The 21,824-nt window shown below is 39.8% G+C and overlaps 1 protein-coding gene across 5 annotated transcripts in view; it reads right to left on the minus strand.

Annotated features, from left to right (window-relative positions):
- Positions 1-4,284: 4,284 nt before the first annotated feature.
- The window catches only part of BBS12 (Bardet-Biedl syndrome 12), a 67,948-nt gene continuing 50,408 nt past the window's right edge, over positions 4,285-21,824 (minus strand). For 2 of the 5 annotated variants that reach the window (XR_011430312.1, XR_011430320.1), the window contains 3 exons: positions 18,184-18,291; positions 17,163-17,273; positions 16,244-16,953 (listed from right to left, as the gene is read on the minus strand). The gene's annotated coding sequence lies outside the window, so the exon portion shown is untranslated. Of the gene's footprint in view, positions 4,708-16,243; positions 16,954-17,162; positions 17,274-18,183; positions 18,292-21,824 lie in introns of those variants that run through there. The other 3 variants (XR_011430318.1, XR_011430319.1, XR_011430316.1) reach the window with 2 other exon arrangements.

A 21,824-nucleotide genomic window follows, 5' to 3' on the forward strand; every position in this document is an offset into this window, starting at 1 on the left:
ACCAAAGATGGATTAACAGGAGAAAAACCATAGTTTCTTTATTGATGTTAATACTTTTAGGATGCATAGGAGCTTCACAGAAAAGAAGTGAACACCCAAAGAGGCAGTTAAACTCAAGGGCTTTGTATTATTTTAAAAAAGAGCAATAAATTGTGGAGAAGTACCTAGACAAACGAAAAGAGGGTTTGGGCTCCTAGGGGTAGTAAATTGTGGGACTAGGAAATATACGGGAGACAAGACTTGTTTAGTAAGGGTTGCTATGCAGATAAGAGTCACAGTGCTCCTCTTCCTGGAGAGGGGAACACATTTGAAAATGGAAATTTACATCACCTTTACAAAGGGAAATTTATGCCTTGCTTTAAGGCAGAAAGGGGAGGGCAGAGAGTTCTTCCTATGTCAGCTGTTTCTCAATTGCTTTCTGCTCAAAATAATCCTTATGCCAAAGAGGCATATTTTGGGGTGGCATGTTCTGCTCCCCTTCACAAGGGTCCCTGCATTTTCATTTTCTTCTATAATCCTTTCTAGGAAAGTACATGTTTTTGTACATAGTCAGTATTTTTACATATTTTTAAATGAAATCATATTGTGCATATTTTGTTATCTGCTTTTTTTTCAGCTGAAAAGTTTGTTCTGTATTTCAGTATGGTATATTTTCAACATCATTTTTAACAGCTGCATAAAATTCCATTACAGAGATGTACCATTAACTTATTTAACTAATTACTTATTATTGGACATATAGACTACTTCTAGCTTTCCAACGTTACATGAGCCAGGAACTGGGGTTAATAGGTGGACTTGGCTTAAAAATCCTTCCTTCATCCCTTACTAGTCGTATCACCTCAAAACAAATTCACCTATTTGAGTCTCAATTTCCTCATGTGTAAAATGGGGAAAATAATAGAATCTCATAGATATTTTTTTAAAGGATGAAATGAGATACTACATACGAAGCACTTAGTACTTGGTACATAGCATTTGCATAGTTAATTTTTCCTCAGTTTTCTCAGCTGTAAAATGGGAATACCAATAGCATCCATCTCATAGGGTTGTTTGAGGCTTAAATGAGTTATTATACGTAAAGCACATATAATAAACCCTCAGTGAACGTTAGCAATATGATTATCAATTAGAACCCAATTCACTGCTGATTGACTAATTATGAGTTATCAATTAAAATACAAAAAAAGTGAAAGAAAAACTCTGAATATTTATTTAAAAACAGACGAAAGTGCTTTAAAAAAATTTGCAAATGTTTCTTTGACCCGCGTATCTGAAGCCAAGAGGGCTTATGTGGCCAAGCCTCAGTTTTACTCTGGTGAGTTTCTGGAACACCCGGATAGTTGTACTTTTTATTTAAATTGCTAAACCCGTTTTCAACCACGCCATTAATTCTGGTTTTTAAGCCGGAATAACATTCTCTCTTCATCTGTGTTTCCTAGAATGAAAAAAAATAATATTTTCCTTTTACTGGTTCCATATTACTCTTTTTATTAGCTGCCAGATATATTTTGAACTAACCTCTGATGTCTTTTAAATTCTTCTCTAGCAGTAGGCCTTTGGGACCTAGGCCAAATATTCATTGCTGCCTATTTTAAATATCTTGAACCAATTTAGAGTGGTTTCCTTTCTTATTCTTTTCCACCGTATTCTCTTCTCCAGGGTCCAGATCCTGCAAGTCTGGACATGCCCTCGGAAGGGCAGCCCCAGGCAAGGTGAGGTGATCCTGGGATTCCCCTCCCGATCCTGAAACTGAAACCTCTAAACACTCATCTTGATTTATTTTCCCGTTGCCTTTCTGGCACACTTCCTCCTCTTTAGCAAATTCCTCTCCTTCAAGTGCTTCCAAGACCGGCCGACTTTTCCCTGCCTCTGGTCTTGCTGCTCCTTAGGGCGATGGCGGGGCTGCGCCCTCTGCTCTGAAAACCCCCTTGTTTCCGAGGCTCAGTTATTCAGTCGGAGGCGTCCACTGCCTCAGGGAGGATTACGGTTATTAAAGCAGGAATGGGAAAACAAAGAAAGAATTATTGCTCAGCTTTTGCGTTTCAAGAATGAACTTTGGAAACCTGTAGCAGAGACAATAGCTATGAAAGAAAATAAATCAGGGATTTTGGAGAGAGATTTTTTTTTTAGTTCCAAAAGGTTAGTTTTAAGTATCAATAGAAAAATCTCCCAGTATGATGCTTAACATAAACAATACCTTGCAAAGAAAGCAGATGAAGAAAAACCCAAATGGAGACTAGAAAAGCATTTTCCCAGCAGAGGGGAGGAGAGCCACTCGGAGGAAGTGGCTGACACGTGGGCCTGAGAAGGGGCATGTCCCGTGCCTCCTTGTGGGGTTGAACCCAGGAGGGTAGCTGAGAGAATCTACTGAGGGGTTCAGGATTCTAAGACTGGGGAGCCTCCTGTCCTGAGAGGCAGCTCTGGGGAGGCAGCAAGTCAGAACACCCATACAGAGCTCTGTTCACTCAGCAATTAGAGTGTGGCCAGTGCCTCCCAGGCCCTAGGAGGGAGGAGAGGGTATCAGAGAGAGAGAGAGAGAGGCTGGAGGGCTCTCAAGGCTGGGATGCGGAGGCGCTACAGCATTGACTACACCTGGAAATGAGATGAGTTCTCAGTTATGTCTCAGTCAATGATGGCCCCCGAAGACCAAATGAGATAGCATATCCATGCCACAACAGTGTCAGTAACTGCTGATAAATGGAGATCACTGGATGCCAGAGGGGTGAAAGACCAAGCATCCAGAACACTAGCCCAATGTCTGGACGTCTTGGAAGCTCCTTCTTGGAGACGCTGTTGGTCCCACCCTATCCTCTTTATTTGACCAACACCATCCTCAGTTGTTGTGAGTGTTGGCTGAGAGTAGCTCATGGAGCCACCCTCCTCCAGAGAATTGTCTTCATCAGGGAACTGCCCCAAATTACCTAGGAGGTTACCCCACCAATGACTGACAGACAGGGAGTACAAAAACCTGTTCCCCTTGCCTCAGGAGCATCAACTTTGTGGTGCCATTCACATTCCAGGGCTCCTGGCAAGTTGAGGCTAGATTTCAGCCGAACTCTCATTGTGCTTAGCTTCTTGCCGTGAGGTATCCCCTTCCCTCACTTCCTTGCAGGTTTCCTGAGAGAGCACTCCCTCACTCAGTCACTTGCACGAGAATCCCTGCCTCAGGCTCTGCTTCTGGGGAATCTAAGACGCTTTCCCAGACACAGACACCACTTTGGGAGAATGCAGGGGTTGGGGAAAATTCTCGAATGACTGACCAAGTTTAAATTTGAAATAACTAAGAAAGACACTGAAATGATTATATTTACTGGAGCCAACTAGGTTATATTTTGAGACATCAGGTGACAGATGGAGAGGAGGAAAAACTTTTCCTCTACCTTTTTAGGTTCAGTTTTGGGGAGTCTGAATTAAACTGACAACAGATAGATTAACAGGAGAAAAGGCATACAAATTTATTAATTTTTAATTTTATGTGCACAGGAACATCACAGAAAGAAGCCAATACCCAAAGGAGCAGGGAGATTTGAGAGTCTACACGCCATGTTAACAGCAGATGAGGAGGCACCAAGGGGCACCTTCTCGAGAATAAACGACTTCTTAGAAGAGGGAGCAGGAGGGGCATTTATGGAAACACAAACGACATAAATGGGCCCTTAGGAGAAGAGATGGGAGATATGACAGTTTGTGACAGAGTCTGTCTGGGTCTGGTGTTGACTTTCGGTCTGCTCTCTGAGAAGAGAATATTAAAGTTGCTCCTGGAGAGGGTTTATAACCATTGAGTTCTCTTGGGAGGCTCTGCTTTTAGGCAGATAAGGCATTTGAGAACTCAAATGCCTTCAACTCAAAATGATTCTTATGCCCAAAGGTAAAGACTAAGCTTAGTCCTAGAAAAATTTAAAACATCACGTTTCTTCACACCCAGAGGTCATGGCGTATGCAGCACTGGGCACATTGAAGCACACCTGAAAGGCCCTTCCTTTCCATCTTCACTTGTCAGACCTCTTCTCGTCCTTCACAGTCCAGATCTGCCACCACTTCTGCACAGCAGCCATTTTATTGGCATTGTTTCTGGTGTCAAATCAAAATACAAAGACTGAGATCATAGGCCAAAAAACAGTACAGAACAAAACTAAGCATTTTTCTTGTCAGGAGAGGGAGAATTATGGCACCCAATGAGTGACTCCAGCAGGTCATTAAGAGCAAGAATTCGAGATAAGAGCTGAACAAAGGGCACAAAGGAGGAAAGGCACCAAATGAAGCCAGATTCCGAGTTCCCACCTCCAGTTGGCTGACAAGGCAGCTGCAAACTCTCCTTTCCAGCTGGTTGTCACACTGCCCCTGTCATGGAAGGGAGGTCCAGGATGCAGAGTTCTCGCAGCTCCCACAGCTCTCAGAGGGGTCCAGGATGGAGTGATGGGGCTTTTTAGTGTGCTCAGGGTTGCATGGTGGCCAGACTGGTTTGGCAAAATGTTTTCTTTAATTGTAGTTGGTGGTGCTCATGCTTGCCTTCTTCACCAGACTGGAAGCCGTCAAGACGAGTCTAGCTTCTCACACAATTTCGCGTCCTCCCCGACAAAGCTTAGCACAGTGGGTTATTCACAGTGAGCTGCATAATAGCTGTTTATTTGTTTCTTGCGTGACACAGACTCAACAGCGGCTGCCACAGAGCTCCATAAGGTTGCTGTGAATGGGACCTCTGTTCTGTTGGATCAGAGGAAGTCTCACTTATTAATCCGAAAGAAATGATCAGTGTTACATGACCTAAAACACAGAGTCTGGCCTGAGGTATAAGTTTCAACGGGGCGCAAAAGGACATGGTAGCAATAAGATCTGGGATGCGGAGAGCAAGGCGAGGGCCCCAGTTCTGCAGGGGAAGAGCAGATAGCACAGGCTGCCTCCCCGTCACTGGTTTGGCATCATTGGTTCTCGATCCCCACTGGGGCTAGACTCATTAGCTGTCATGCCTATCGCAATGGACAGGAATTTTAGGAATTTTGGCAATGGCAACGGGAAATGAACAATTGACCTTTCATGAAATCTCTCTAGATACTGATGAACTGACAGATGTGGAGTACAGACTGGCCGGCAAGCTATGGATGGAGAGAACTGACAAACATTTAGCCCTTTGAGATAGAAATCTTTTTTAAAATGTGTGATATACTTTCTTCCTTTTTGAGAGAAACTATGCCAAACATATCTAGCCTTTTCTTTTATTGCTCAAGATCACCATTATCTGGGCAGATTGAACACTCGCTTGGCCTGCACTCTGCTATTATTTGCATGTGTGGTTTTGTTTACTTGTTATGTTTGTTGGGTTACTTTTAAGTTAAGCTTTCCTTTCAGTCTCCTCTTCTGCTAGTCTGTCAGCTGTCACTTTGTACTATTTCTAGTGTGCCTACTTACAACAGATCTCCTTTTGGTTTTAAATCTTCTGAGAATCTTGGCATAAGATGATCAGAATTGTTAAAATCTAGAACAAGCATTGCCAACACCTGGCATAAGAGCTACTCTTCCTCATCCTGCATGCATCCAATTACTACCCATCAATCACTAAAACTCTGGACATGGTCTCAGAGTCTCTCAAAACATATGCTCCAAGTAGCTCCTACCAATAGATTAGAGTTGGCATAGGAGCTGAAACCTATCCACTGTGGGATGATGGTAGCAGTCAGGTCCTGCATGAAATAAACGGCACCGCAAAGTGGAGAATTTGAAAGTAGTTTAATAAAGACTCTATTTACAGAAGTCTGAGGGGGGTTTAAGGAAGATACACCCTGCTGTACCCTGGAGTTAGTAACAGTAGGAGTCATTATGACCTCTAGGCCTGGAGGAGCAAGAGAGGGAGCAGTTCCCAGAACCCAGCTCTAACTGCTGCCAGGGGCTGTGAACTGGGTGGGAGGCTGCAGCTAATTTACGAAGATCCTGCAGGAAGGGAGACAGAGAATAAATGCCTGACCTCACTCACCTTCTCTACTGCAGTGTCCTTCATGAGCTTCCTATTGGTTAAACCCAACCATAATCCAGAAGGCAAGATAGATCCCTTTGATGCAGTCCATACGGATCAGCCACTCAGGCCACAGAGAAGGATGAAGATGGTGGAGAAGGGACATAGGAGGCACCAGAGAACCTCTGGCACAGAGAAGAAGTGGACTTTCTAGAATATTGGGGAATTGGAGGCAGAACTATTATTTGGGGATACCTGGGCACTGGTTGTACACCATGTATCCTGCTGATGCTGAGTCTGGTTCAAGAACCAGGAAAGCCTGGTTTTTGTAAGATATCCATGAAATGGAATGACACATGGTGTTAGTTTAAGTTTTAGAATGGTGACTGAACACCTAGTGCACAAGGACAGAATTGTAACCAGAATTAAGTTTCCAGGCAGAAAAACCCTATCTTGTATGGACGGTGTCAGTTTTAACTTCTTATGCCTCTGCCTCCTCTGCCACCAGGGACTCTGGGGTCAGGGAAAGCCAGGCTGAAATGTGCTACATCTGTTCCTGCTCTGTGGCCACCTAATGTCCTTTGACATTTTGTATCCTCAGTTAATTAAATGGGAATTTAATTAAGTGTTTATTGTGTGTATATGTGGATGTGGTTTCCTGCTGTCAGACTAGAGCCCAGGAGAAACATTTCTCCATCTCTGACCAGAGGAGAGTAAGATTGATTCAATTTTGCAAAAAGAATCAGAGTTTTCTTTTATGTAAAATCCATGAGCTTTATTGAATTAGTATAATGACATTGATTTTGGCTGCTGAGACCAGTTTCGCTTCCTGGTTCTTGGTTGTATTCTGGACAGGCAAGGTCACTGTGTCCATAGGTTCCTGATAGGTGAGGTGCTCCTAGAGGCCTAGGAAGAGGCCTTCCCAGAGCTCCCCATGTGTGATTTCTCCTCTTCTATTCGTTCTCCCCTGGTCCTACAGCAGACAAGGCCCCCATATCATAAAACACTTTCATCTATCCTATTTCTCATCTTTCCTTCACTACCGAATCTCTTCAGAGACTGTCTATATCTGTGACTCCACTTCCTGACCCATTGGTCTCCCCACTCCTTAAACTAGTACAGTTTGAATTTTCCTTCCCATGCTTTGAAGAAAAGTGGGTATCAGTGAGTATCTTCTAATTAGATTGTTTTGGTTACTCTTTCTTTCTCTCTCTCTCTCTTTTTTTAAGGTGTATTTACTTCACTCTTCCTTTTATTTTATTTTATTTTTTTCTTTTTTGGTGAGGAAGATTGGCCCTGAGCTAACATCTGTGCCAATCTTCCTCTATATTTTTTATATGTGGGCTGCCACCATAGCGTGGCCTGATGAGTGATGTGCAGGTGGGCATCCAGGATCTGAACCTGCAAACTCCAGGCTGCCGAAGCAGCGTGCACAAACTCAACCACTGTGCCACCAGGCTGAACCCCCCTCCTTCTCTCTTGAAGGACGATATTGTCATTATTCTTCTATCAGTGTTCTTGTCTTTGGATCCTCTCTCACCCTTTTTCTCTGTTCCTGATGGCTTCTTCTCTGCTTCCATTATCACTGCCTTTTCCTTTTTATGTTTTCCGAATATAGAGGAATTTCCCAAGTCCCTTCCTCAGCTCCTCCATCAAGCTCTCCCACCATCTCTTCCACTTTGAGAACTCTTTCCAAAGTTTCTTCCTCAACAAACATCCACTCCCTTTGCTTCAGTTATCACTGCTTCGAGTGTGACCCCTAGATTGATAAATTGAGCTTCCGTCATGCTGCATAGCCCTCTCATTTCTGCTTTCCTGTTGGATACATCTCCCTACATGAGTGGCCAGCACAAACTAAACTAGTCCAGGTCAAACTCATCGTGGTCCCTTACAAATGATTACTTCCTGATGCTTCACCTTTCAGCAGCCTGGCTCAACACATTGGATTTTTCTTTGTTCAGTGGCTTTCTAGAGGCTTTTCCATCTGCCAACCCCGCTTCTTCAAAAACTGTCTCATTCTAGCTACATGGCCGTGGTCTTACAGGAATCTACCTTCTCTAGCCTCAGCTGATTGAATCAAGGGTGGATCCACAGTGTGCCTGTGAAGAGCAACAGCAACACAGGGGTTAAAGGCTTGACTCTGGAGTCAAATGGCAGGATTTCAATGTCTGGGCTACTGTCCTCTGCTTAGGTGACATGGGTTTCTCCAATTACAAATACAGGACAACAACAGAACCTACTTCGCAGGACTTTTATGAATATTAAATGAGACAATACACGCAAATTACTTAGCATAGTGCCTGGTATATGGAAAACATTTAAAAATGCCACAGTGGGGATTGCTGGGAATATGGTGGCGTACAAGGACTCTGAGCTCACCTCCTCCCATGGACACAACACATTTACAACTCACTGTGGAACAATTACTCCTAAGAGGGAACTGGAAACTGGATAAAAGGAACCCCCACAACAAGAGACAACACTGACTGAGGTGGAAGAGGCAGAAATACCTTCTGGAGAGGAAAAATTCACATTCTAGCTGTGGTGCTTCACGGCCAGGGAGCAATCTTAAGCCACATAGGGGATCTGCCCCGCCTTCCAACACCTGAAACAACTGTGTGATCCCATGCCTGGGGCCAGCCCCACCCAGCTGCACTCCTCAGAAAGCTGACAACAGCCTGGCAGGCAGGAGGCCCTGAGCCTAGCAACCAGCCATGGTGGGGGCCTGACTCATTTAACAGCAAAACAGCAGCAGAAGTGTGCTAGTAGATGTTGCAGCAAGCTGTGATGGGGCTCCCCCTGCCCAAAAAAGTGACTAAAGGGATCAATCAGCTGCACGCAGCTGAGCCTCATAAACCAGCTGGCCAGGGTGACAGTCTTCCTGTGCGCCTGCAGTAAGAGCAACCCCACCACAACAGAAGGGCACACGCAGCCTACACAGGGGATACTCCTGGAACATCTGGAACTGGTAATGAGAGGGAAGCACACTGTTGGCCTCATAAGGCATCGCTAACATAAGACTATTTCTCCAAGATTGGGAGATGTAACTGATTTACCTAATATGTAGATAAAAGCACAGAAAAATAGGCAAAATGAGGAGACAAAGGAATATGTTGCAAATTACAGAACAGGACAAATCCTCAGAAAAAGAACTAAACAAAAGAGATAAACAGCACAAACTAATACTCATAAGGATGCTCACTGATCTTCAGAGAAGAATAGATGAACACAGTGAGAATGTCAACAAAGAAGAGGAAAATATAAAAAACAACCAATCAGAAATGAAGAATACAATAATGGAAATGAAAAATTCACTAGAGGGAATCAATAGCAAAGTAGATGAGACAGAAGAATGGATCAGCGAACTGGATGAAAGAGTAGAGGAAATCACCCAAGGTGAACTGAAAAAAGGAAAAAGAATTAAAAAGAACAAGGACAATCTAAAGGACCTCTGGGACAACATCAAGCACACTAACATCCATATTATAGGTATCCCAGAAGAAGAGAGAGACAAAGGGGCAGAGAAGCTATCTGAAGAATAACAGCTGAACACTTTCTTAACTTAAGGAAGGAAATAGACATCCAGATGCAGGAAGTACAGAGAGCACCAAACAAGATGAACCTAAAGAGGCCCACACCAAGACACATTATAATTAAAATGTCAAGAATTAAAAAGAATCCTAACAGCTGCAAGAGAAAGGCAACAAGTTACATACAAAAGAAACCCCATAAGGCTATCAGCTGACTTCTCAGCAGAAAACTTACAGGATAGAAGGGAATGGCACGATATGTTTAAAGTGCTGAAAGGAAAAAACCTACAGCCAAGAGTACTCTACTTGGCAAGCTTATCATTCAGAATGGAAGGAGATATAAAGAGCTTATCACCAATAAACTGGCCTTCCAAGAAATGTTAAAGGGACTTAGTTAAGTGGAAAAGACAAGACCACAAACAGGAATAAGAAAATATCAAAAAGAAAAAGAAAAAATCACTGGTAAAGGAAAATATACAGGAAAGGTAGCAGATCAACCACCTATGAAGGTAATATGAAGGTGAAAAGACAAAACTATCAAAATTATTTACTTCCATGATAAGAGGTTAATGGATACACACACACACACACACACACACACAAGGTTAAATAAGATATCAAAAACATAAAATTTAGGAGGAGGGGAGTAAAAGAATAGGGCTTTTAGCAAAAGGTCAAACTTAAGAGGCCATCAACTTAACATAGATTGCTATTTACACAGGTTATTATATGTGAACCTCATGGTAATTACAAACCAGAAACCGATAAGAAATACACAAAACATTAAGAGAAAGGAACCCAAACATAATATTAAAGAAAGCCACCAAACTACAAGGTAAGAGAATGGGAGAAGAAAAGAACAGAGAAGAACTACTAAAACATTCAGAAAAAAAGAAACAAAATGGCAATAAGTACATACTCATCAATAGCTACTTTAAATGTCAATGCACTAAATGCTCCAATCAAAAGACACAGGCTGGCTGATAAAAAAAAAAAAGACTCATACAAATGCTGCATACAAGAGACATACTTCAGAACTAAAGACATTCATAAACTGAAAGTGAAGGGATGGAAATAGATACTCCATGCAAATAGCAATGAAAAGAAAGCAGGGGTAGCAATACTTATATCAGACAAAATAGACTTTAAAACAAAAACTGTAACGAGACAAAGAAGGGCACTACATAGTGATAAAGGGCAGAATCCAACAAGAGGACTTAACACCTACAAATATCTATGTACCTAACTTAGGAGCACCTAAATATATAAAGCAATTACTAACAGACATAAAAGGAGAAATAGACAGTAACATAATAATAGTAGGGGACTTTCACACTCCATTCACATCAATAGATAGATCATCCAAACAGAAGATCAATAAGGAAACATTTGCCTTAAATGACATATTAGACTAGATGGACATGGTAGATATATACAGAACATTCTTTCCAAAAACCTCAGAAAACACATTCTTTTTGAATGCACATGGAACATTCTCCAGGATAGATCACATATTAGGCCACAAAACAAGTATCAATAAATTTAAGAAGACTGAAATAATACGAAGCATCTTTTCTGACCACAATGGTATGAAACTAGAAATCAACTACAAGAAGAAAACTAGAAAAGCCACAAATATATGCAGATTAAACAAAATGCCACTGAACAACTATTGAGTAAATGAAGAAATCAACGGAGAAATTAAAAAATACCTGGAGATACATGAAAATTAAAATATGACATGCAAAATTTATGGATACAGGAAAAGTGGTACTATGAAGGAAGTTTATAGTAATACAAGACTATCTCAACAAACAAGAAAAATCTCAAATAAACAACCTAACAGTGCACCTAAAGGAACTACAAAAAGAAGAACAAACAAATCCCAAAATCAGCAGAAGGAAGGAAATAATAAAAATCAGAGCAAAAATAAATGGAGTAAAGACTGAAAAAAAAAAGAAAAAAGAAAAAGAAAAAAATCCATGAAACTAAGAGCTGGTTCTTTGAAAAGATAAACAAAATTGACAAACCTTTGTCTAGACTCACCAAGAAAAAAAGAGAGAAGGCTCAAGTAAATAAAATCAGAAAACAAAAGAGAAGAAATTACAACAGCTTCTTCAGAAATACAAAAGATTGTAAGAGATTATTACAAAAAGATATATGCCAACAAATTGGATAGTCTAGAAGAAATGGATACTTTCTTAGACTCATACAACTTTCCACAACTGAATCAAGAAGAAATAGAGAATTTGAATAGACCAATCACCAGTAAGAAAATTGAAACAGTAATCAAAAACCTCCCCAAAAATGAAAGTCCAGGACCGGACAGCTTCCCTGGTGAATTCTACCAAACATTCAAAGAAGACTTAATACCTATCCTTCTCAAACTCTTCCAAAAAATTCAAGAGGAGGAGAAGCTTCCTAACTTATTCCCAAAGGCCAACATTACCCTGATACCAAAACCAAACAAGGACAACACAAGAAAAAAAAATTACAGGCCAATATCATTGATGAATATCAATACAAAAATCCTCAATAAAATACTAGCAAATAGAATATGACAATACATTAAAAACATCATACACCATCATCATGTGGGATTTATTCCAGGGATGCAGGGATGGTTCAACATCCACAAATCAATCAATGTGATACACCACATTAACAAAATGAAGAGTAAAAATCACCTGATCATCTCAATAGATGCAGAGAAAGCATTTGACAAGATACAGCATCCATTTATGAGAAAAACTCTGAATAAAATGGGTATAGAAGGAAAGTACCTCAACATAATAAAGCCCATATATGATAAGTCCTCAGCTAATATCATACTCAATGGAGAAAAGCTGAAAGCTATCCTTTTAAGAACAGGAGTCAGACGAGGATGCCCACTTTCACCACTTTTATTTAACATAGTATTGGAAGTCTTAGGCAGAGCAATCAGGCAAGAAAAAGAAATGAAAGGGATCCAAATTGGAAAGGAAGAAGTAAAACTGTCATTCTTTGCAGATGACATGGTTTTATACATAGAAAACCCTAAAGAATCCACCAAAAACTATTAGAAATAGATGAATACTATAAAGTTGCAGGATACAAAATCAACATACAAAAATCGGTTGTGTTTCTATATGTTAACAGTGAAGTAGCAGAAAGAGAAATTAAGAATACAATTTCATTTACAATTGCAACAAAAGAATAAAATACCTAGGAATAAATTTAACCAAAGAGGTGAAAGACTCATACACTGAAAACTATAAAACATTTTTTAAAGAATTTGAAGAAGACACAAAGAAATGGAAAGATATTCCATGCTCCTGGATTGGAAGAGTTAACAGAGTTAAAATGTCCATACTTCCTAAAGCAATCTACAGATTCAGTGTGATCCCTATCAAAGTTCCAATAACATTTTTCACAGAAATAGAACAAAGAATCCTAAAATTTCTATGGAACAACAAAAGACTTCAAATAGCCAAAGGAATCCTGAGAAAAAGAACCAAGCTGGAGGCATCGCACTCCCTGATTTCAAAATATACTACAAAGCTATAGTAATCAAAATAGCATGGTACTGGCACAAAAACAGATGCACAGATCAATGGGACAGAATTGAGAGCCCAGAAAGAAACCCACCCATCTATGGATAGCTAATTTTCAACAAGGGAGCCAAGAAGATACAATGGAGAAAGGAAAGTCTCTTCAATAAATAGTGTCGGGAAAACTGGATGCCTACATGCAAAAGAATGAAACTAGACCATTATCTTACACTCTACAGAAAAATTAACTCAAAATGGATTTAAGACTTGAAGGTACGAAACCATAACACTTCTAGAAGAAAACATAAGCAGTAGACTCTTCGATCAGTCTTAGCAGCATATTTTCAAATACCACATCTGACCAGGCAAGGGAAACAAAAGAAAAAGTAAATAAACGGGACTACGTCAAACTAAAAAGCTTCTGTGCAGCAAAGGAAAGCATCAACAAAACAAAAAGACAACGTACAAACTGGGAGAAGATATTTGCAAATTGCATATCTGATAAGGGGATAATTTCCAAAATATATAAAGAACTCATACATCTCAACAACAAAGAAACAAATAACCCAGTTAGAAAATGGGTCAAAGATCTGAACAGAGATTTCTCCAAAGAATGGCCAACAGGTACATGAAAAGATGTTCAACATCATTAGCTATTAGGGAAATGCAAATCAAAACTACAATGAGACACCACCTGGCTCTGGTCAGACTGGCTGTAATTAACAAGACAGGAAACAAGTGTTGGAGATGATGTGGAGAGAAGGGAACCCTCGTACAGTGCTGGTGGGAGTGTAAACTGGTGCAGCCACTGTGGAAAGCAGTATGGAGTATCCTCAGAAAATTATGAATAGATCTACCACATGATCCAGCTATTCCACTGCTGGGTATTTATCCAAAGAACTTGAAAACACAAAGGCATAAAGATACATACACCCCCTACATTCATTGCAGCATTATTCACAATAGCCAAGACTTGGAAGCAACCAGGTGCCCATCAAGGGATGAATGGATAAAGAAGACGTGGTATATATACACAATGGAATACTACTCAGCTATAAAAAAAAGATGAAATCTTGCCTTTTGCAACAAAATGGATAGACCTTGAGGGTATTATGCTAAGTGAAATAAGTCAGACAGAGGAAGACAAATACTGTATAATCTCATTCATAAGTAGAAAATAAAAACAACAACAATAACAACAAACAAACACATAGATACAGAGATTGGATTGGTGGTTACCAGAGGGAAAGAGGGAGGGAGGGTGAAAAAGGTGACAGGGCACCTGTGTGTGGTGATGGATGGTAATTAGTCATTGGGTGGTGAATATGATGTAGTCTACACAGAAACTGAAATGTAATGATGTACAACTCAAATTTATATAATCTTATAAACTAATGTTACCTCAATAAAATAAAATAAAAATAAGCAGAGAGGAAAAAAAAATGTTACAGTTATTTCCTGGGATGTTTGGATTTGAGAAGAAAGCAATATCTGTCAGTGTCTCTCAGTGGTGGAAACTGAAAGATATAAACCTCAGGAAATATTAGTGACCGCACTTGCTACGTGAGAAAGTCTCTTCTGTAGGAGGAAAGGTTGGCATCAGCCTATGGGGAGGAGGGGAGATGAGAGACCTGATGGCATTGGGTCCCTGTTTCTAGTTGGCTCTAATTACTCTGAGGCTGGGTTTCAGCCCCACCTTGGATTTTGTGAACTCTTTTTGTCTAAGCTAGTTCAATTTAATCTTCTGTTACCTGGCTGTAACCAAGAGTAACTAATACCTTTAGCTCCCAAGTTCTTCTGATTACCAAGTCCTCAAGATCGTCTTCTGAAATACCTCTGGATGTGTTTCCCCTTGTCCGTTTCCACTGATTCCCTTATTCTTCTGGGCGATGAAAGCACCCGTTCCTCAATCTCTGTAGCTCCAGTCTAACCTACAGTCTCATTTTCTAAACTGATACTTGAGCGTGCCATGCTCTTCCTCCAGAACCTCCAAGGGATCTGTACTGTCTTCTGAATAAAGGAGAATTTTCTACCGCTGGTTTCACTTACCTCCTCAGGCTTCTCCCCACCGTCCCTGCCCCCCCAGCTACTCACCACTCGTTACACTGCAGCTAAGTCCTAGTCCCTCTACACATGGCTGTCTCTGCGTCATTGCTCATGCTGCTGGTTTCATATCAGTCCTCTCAGCTTTTCTGCAATCATTTCTATAAAAATCTCACCATCCTTCAAAGCCCACACTAAATGACACTTTTCGCATAAGACTTTTCTAGTTTCCCCAAGCAAAATGACATCTGAACTCCTATATCATGAAATGCCTCGTTTATGGCATTTATTCTGCTTCATTTTCTGTTATAGTTATTTGTGTGCATAACTGTAAGTTTCTGGAGGACCAGTGTCTTACTTAACTTGATAACCCCCAAAGTGACTAGCTATGACATAGATGGCATTCAGTACACATTTGTTGAAGACAAGTGAATCAAGAAATAATGTTCTCAGGGCCGGCCCAGTGGCTGAGTGGTTGAAGTTCCACGTGCTCTGCTTTGGCAGCCTGGGTTTGATGGCTCCAATCCCGGGTGTGGATCTACTGCATTCATCAGCCATGCTATGGAGGCATCCCACATACAAAATAGAGGAAGACTGGCACAGATGTTACCTCAGGGCTGATCTTCCTCATCAAAAAAAAAAAAAAGGAACATTTAAAAAGAAATAATGTTCTCTGGTAGATTGGGCACAAAGAAGCTGCATGTGTGTGCGTGCGTGTGTGTGTGTGTGTGTGTGTGTGTGTGTGTAGAGACAAAGAGAAAGAGAGACCACGAGAGAGACATATTTGAAGAACTGAATTAACTTCCACACCACAAATGAATTCAAGATGCATACGATTTGACTAGTGATGTCAATTTAGCCCTGTATTGCTATTTTTATACATCACTATGACAAAATTGATTTAAGACTTTTTTACCTTAGTTCATATTCTATTTCATTTTCTTCTAAGTTTCTATGTGTTTTATTTTTTTAAGTGCTGTAACTTTATAATTCAATTTCCAAGCTTTAAAAATAATCTAAAGCATAATTTTTTGGCCTATTATGTATGATTCTTAACAATGTAAGTATAATAAAGGCATATTGTGCTTTAGTCAAAATTAATAAAAAGTTTCAAACCAAGAGTTTCCTATTAGCTTAACTGATTGCATACTCAATTTAATACAGTAAGTGATGAATAGAAATGCAGGGGCTTTGTGTAACATAAGCAATATTTATTTTTTCAAAAAATCTTTCCGTTTCTCCTGTGTAACATATTTTGGGGTAAATTGATCTTTTAAATGAGAATTAAAAACAGTGAGAAAGAACTGGTATTCTGTAAAATTTTTAATATTATTATAAATAATTGCCCACAAAAATAAAATCTTTTGCTTAAAATACATAGATAGTATGTATTTTTCCCTTTTATGCAAATATTACTGGTGATTTTTTTCAAGGGGAAAACTTTTGCATAACAAAAATGTTAAGCAGGTCATCATGGGTTACTAACAGAAACCTTGCCTATCAAAATATACATCATCCATATAGGAAATTGTGTGCACATTTCATTTTATTGAGGAGTCCTATTTGAAAGTCTTTATCTCATTTCCTGGTTAAATACCTCTCTCTTTAATGCCAACCGAAGGCATTAAAGGGTGGGCATTAAAGCAAGAAATCAGTAAAGCAGTCATGTAAAATGCAAGAACCAGAAAGTAAGTAGAATTGTTTGGAAGAGGAACTCTATGATTCCCATGATTCCAGTCTTAGGAATTCTCATCCCAGATGGATTAGAGGAACAGCAAGCTATAAAGAAAAAGTAGTTTGAAAGAATCTGAGCCATTATATATATATATAGCAACATCCACACTTGGCCTTGTAGAGAAACAAAACTTTTCTTTTAGTCTGTTAGGGTCTCCAGCTGGGCCTGAAAATTAAGTTGACATAAGACAAATTAACAGGAGGAAAGCACACAAAAATTACTTTTACATGTACATGGGAGCCTTCACAGGAAAATGAAGACCCCAAAAGTGGTTAGGCCTAAGTGTTTATAAACTAGGTTGGACAAAGAGTAGTAATTGTGACAAAGTAACTAAAATTTATGGGGAGGCTAAAGGAAGACAGGGGTTGTTTTACCGAAGTTTGTTTGTGCGATTTCTCTTGGCCTCCACTCCCTCTCTCTGGTGATAAGAACGTTCCTTTCTTCCAGGTGCTAGGAGGGCATCTTTCCCGTGGAAGTTTCATGTCCTGGTTTCAGGAAGAAAAGAGGAGGTCAGAGAGCTCTTCTTGCACCTGCTGTATTTCAAGTGCCTTGAAACAGCCCTTCTGCCAAAGTGGACTATTTTGGGGTGGTATTTTCTGCTACTCTTCAGTCTCAATGTGAATTCTAGGGTAAGTTCATCTTCATGGGTTTTTAAAGGTGAAGAGAGTAACATGACCAACCTTTAGGAAAAAAGAACCTTTACTGATGTTGGCTCTTCTAAGCTGGTTTTGTCCAGATGAGTGAAGATAAACCAAGGACCAACGACTATCAGTGAAATTGGTCTGCTTTGTGCACAGGTCTCTGTTCTGGTTAATGTTTTCTGACCTGAGAGCCCCTCACAATTATCCATCCTAGGGACACAAACTGTAGCTAACCCCCAAATATTTTTTTCTTTGTAATGCATTATGTGTTTTAAAAAGTGGGTTTAGTTATTCCCTCCTTATTTTTACTTAGGCTAATAACTAAAAATTAGGTTATGATATCAGAGTAAACACAAAACCAGTGGTCAGGGGGAGTAGCACAGGAGTAAGTCAGATTCTCTATCTGACGTGAAATATTTTTTGATAAACCAGGAAAAAATTAATAAGAATGCAGATTACTGGAAGTGGACTGCATTTCATGCTTTGGCTTTTCCTTTTTGTATGTTTAATATACAAAATGTGTGCTTGTTTGACTGTTGGTCTAAGCAGGATCCCCTAGAAACCAGACACAGGCCAAGCACAGGCCATCTTCCCTCTGTCTGTAGCCAGCTGACAATTTGTTCTTATTTTCTCTGCCTTCTTTTGCACCCTGTTTCCCAAAGGAGATCTTTGTTTATAAACACTAAGAAAATAAATAATTTATTATAGTCACTAATTTCTTCCCCTAAATGACCTTTGTAACAACTTAAATTACCCTGAAGCATAAGATGAAATTTCTGAGGGACCATGACATGCTGTGAAATTTTGACTTCCATGGCAGATTTGATGACAACAACAAAAGCGGCTGGTTAATCACTGAAAACTGGGAAGAAAAAATGATTTTTTAGAAAATGAGATCTTTAGATTATGTTTTCTGATCTTTTTTAACCTACTAGCCTCAATATAAAATAACAGTTTGCAACGTAGAATACTTTTGTTAGTTTTCCTGAAAGGCAAAACCAAAAATGTTTAACATTTTCAACCTAACAATAGCATTATAATTCCAATATAGCAGTTTTGATTATTAAGAAAATGATAGGAGGGCCAGCCCCGGCGGCGTTGGGGTTAAGTTCGGCGATCTCTGCTTCGGTGGCCACGGTTTGGATCCTGGGCATGGACATACACCACTCGTCTGTGAGCAGCCACACTGGGGTGGCAGTTCCCATAAAAAAAAAGAAAAAAAGAGGAAGATTGGCAACGGATGTGGGCTCAGGGTGAATCTTCCTCAGCAACAACAACAAAAAAGAAAGCAATAGGATAAGACAGAAAAATAAAAACAAAAGGAAAACGTACATCTCACAAAGCGGTTTTCATAATGATGTTGACTTATATTTGTATGATTCTGTGTATATTTGAAAGCATTTATGTTCATATACAGTGTCTTTCTGATCTTTACAACAATCCTATCTACTAGAAAGGGTTTTAGACACAGAACCAGAAGAAAGAAATAATTGATCCTTGTGATTAGGCAATAAAAAAAATTAGCTGAGAAATAGTATATCTAATAAAAGGTTCTTTTGGTGACAGTTTTTTTTTCCCCCTGGGAAAAGATATTGACGGGGTTCAGGGCAGGCCGCCCCAAGATGCTCCACTCTGGTACGCGGATTATTTCGAGCTGAAGACAATAAGGGCTCAGACTCAGCAAGAATATTCCACCTTTCCCCTCTAACTGCCTAAAAGAAATTTAAAATAAAGGCCTGTCTCCAGGGCAGGCCATCACCATAGGTAACTCTGGGTTTCTGTAGACTGGGAGGATCCTTGCCCACTCTTATCAAAGCTCTATTTACCAAACATTTGCTTTTCCATTTCCATGTGAGTTGCCTTCCTCCCCTTTGAAGCCCCAAATCACTATCCCGTCCTCCTTGTCTGTAGCTGAAGATACTTAAGCAGGCCGCCTCGGCCCGTTGGCTGAGTTATTCAGTTTCCCCTGAGTTTCTCCCACGTATACATGCTATTAGTTTGTTGGATTTTCTCTGCTAAACTGACTTTTTAATTATTTGACCAGCCATAAGAACCCTATGGAAAGGGGGAGGAGGGTTCTCCCACTTCCCTGACAAGATACTACAAAACTTAAGCTGGACCGGAAGGGGTTGGCTGGGGACCAGTCATGGAAGACTTTTGATTCGCTCTAAAAGCGGGAATTAGAATTGCTACGTGCTCCGCTAGTAGCCCTATGGAAATGCTGCCTGCTTTCTAACATTTAAAACTGCTTTTAAATCCCATGTTCCCTTAAACTATATTATAGTTTCATCAAAGTCAATAATCTTCTGAGCTTGAATAGCATCCATTTCTTTTCTTTCTTCCTTTTCCTTTTTTCTTTTATTTTACTTCACCTTCCTTTTTCTTTTCTAAATGTTTAAAGGAACTTCTTGCTGTATTTGCTATAGATGTAGGGAAAAAGAAAAGAAAAATGTAGATTTCTCATTGTTGTATTTTTAATTGATAACGGGTACTGAATACTAATTTTCTTTGAATTCTCTGTGCATAGATAATATAGTCTTAAAGATTAGAAACTATTGTATAGTAATTCTATACTATACAGGGTACAAAAGATTCATTTGTGCTTTAGAGAAAAAAAAACCCAAAACACTGAAATTCCAAGTATTGTTACTACTATTAAGAATCAGAATATCCAGGGGCCAGACTGGTGGCACAGCAGTTAAGTTCGCACGTTCCACTTTGGCAGCCTGGGGTTTGCTGGTTTGGATCCCTGGTTACGGACATGGCGCCCCTTGGCAAGCCATGCTGTGGTAGGTGTCCCACATATAAAAGTAGAGGAAGATGGGCACGGATGTTAGCTCAGAGCCAGTCTTCCTCAGCAAAAAGAGGAGGATTGGCAGCAGTTAGTCCAGGGCTAATCTTCCTCAAAAAAAAAAAAAAAAAGAATCAGAAAATCTGTCCTCTCTACATATAAGAAACAGCATGTAAAAAGGGAGCAGTCTGCACATGCTTGAGTTTAGAAAGATGAAAATGACAACAGTTTATTTTTGGTGATTTTCTTGCATATTTATTTTCAAAAACTGGTGGAACAACAGAACAGAATGGAAAAAGTTACAAGGAAAGAGAAAATGAATAGTGTTATTGGCTAATTTGATGGCATAAGATGCTGGCATTTAAAAAAATCATCATCCTAGTATTACTTTCTGGATGAAATCTTTTAAATCAAGTATTAACCTGCTACTTCTTTCCCAGTGGACACCAACAATTGCATCCATCTATCGTCAGTTTGGATTCCTTCTCTGAATTTATGAATGCACTGGAATGTTTTCCTGAGTCACACATTGGAGTAAGCTATCCAACGCAGTTGTGTGGAAACTTTCAGTGAGTACATTGTTTAGATATATTCTATTCTCCCCCCGTTAATCAGTTAATCAGGGGCCTACATGTTTGGTGCATCTATAAACAGGAAATCCTGTGTGTAATGCCTTCCTCTGGTCAGTGTCTTTTTGTAATATCATACTTCAAAAGTAATTCCTAGTGGTCAGATGGCTAAATTGGCACCAGATTCCAGAATTGAAACAAAAAATTAAAAGGATCGGATACAGGATTAATTCATTAGGCTGAAACACTAAGGAAATGAGACCAACCAGGGACTCATTTTCTGTACCATGGCCTTTTGTAATTTCTAATCTTTTGGCAACACACAGAGACAAACATGCACATAAAATATCTCCTGGAGAAAGTTAAAAAAAAAGGCTTTCTTTTTTGTGCTTACGTAGAAGACCCACACCATTAACCGCACTAAATTATAATCAGGGGAATCTTACACTCTTGCAACATGTCTGGGCATGTTTGTGAGACTGAGTTGTTCCAAGCTAAGCTCCCCATGGACTCCTGAAAATCCAGTGGTGGAGGAGGGTGGGAATTATCAATAAAACTGCAGACATACTTCAAGTTCAAGCTGGGATCCCCATTCCACACAGAGACATAGAAGCTGTTACTATATCTATGTTTATTACAGCTGCATCTTGTCAGATCTATATTCTCACTGTGTGCCCACAAATAGAAGTTATTACATCTAAATAAGTCTGACTGAGACTAGTGACAAGTTGAGTTTGTTAATTCGGCCATCATAAAAACTGTTAAGGTGAGCTAGGCTCTTGACAGAGATCTAGGTTCTTGAGAGGGAAAGATGCACTTAAGATTTTAAAATTTGCTGTTCTTAATAATTTTAAATGTTGTATATAAGCCTTAGTGTCTTACCAAATGATACCCCATTGTCATGAAAGAGTAAATGCTATCAGCATTAGAAGTCTTAAGAAACAAGGAATACAGCAATTCAAACAAAGCCCTGGCGAAAACCTTAAATTTCAAATAGACTTCAGTTATCTGTGTCCCTCCTCATTAACATGGCAA

Source organism: Equus caballus, chromosome 2, assembly GCF_041296265.1.
Source record: "Equus caballus isolate H_3958 breed thoroughbred chromosome 2, TB-T2T, whole genome shotgun sequence".
Classification (NCBI taxonomy): domain Eukaryota; kingdom Metazoa; phylum Chordata; class Mammalia; order Perissodactyla; family Equidae; genus Equus; species Equus caballus.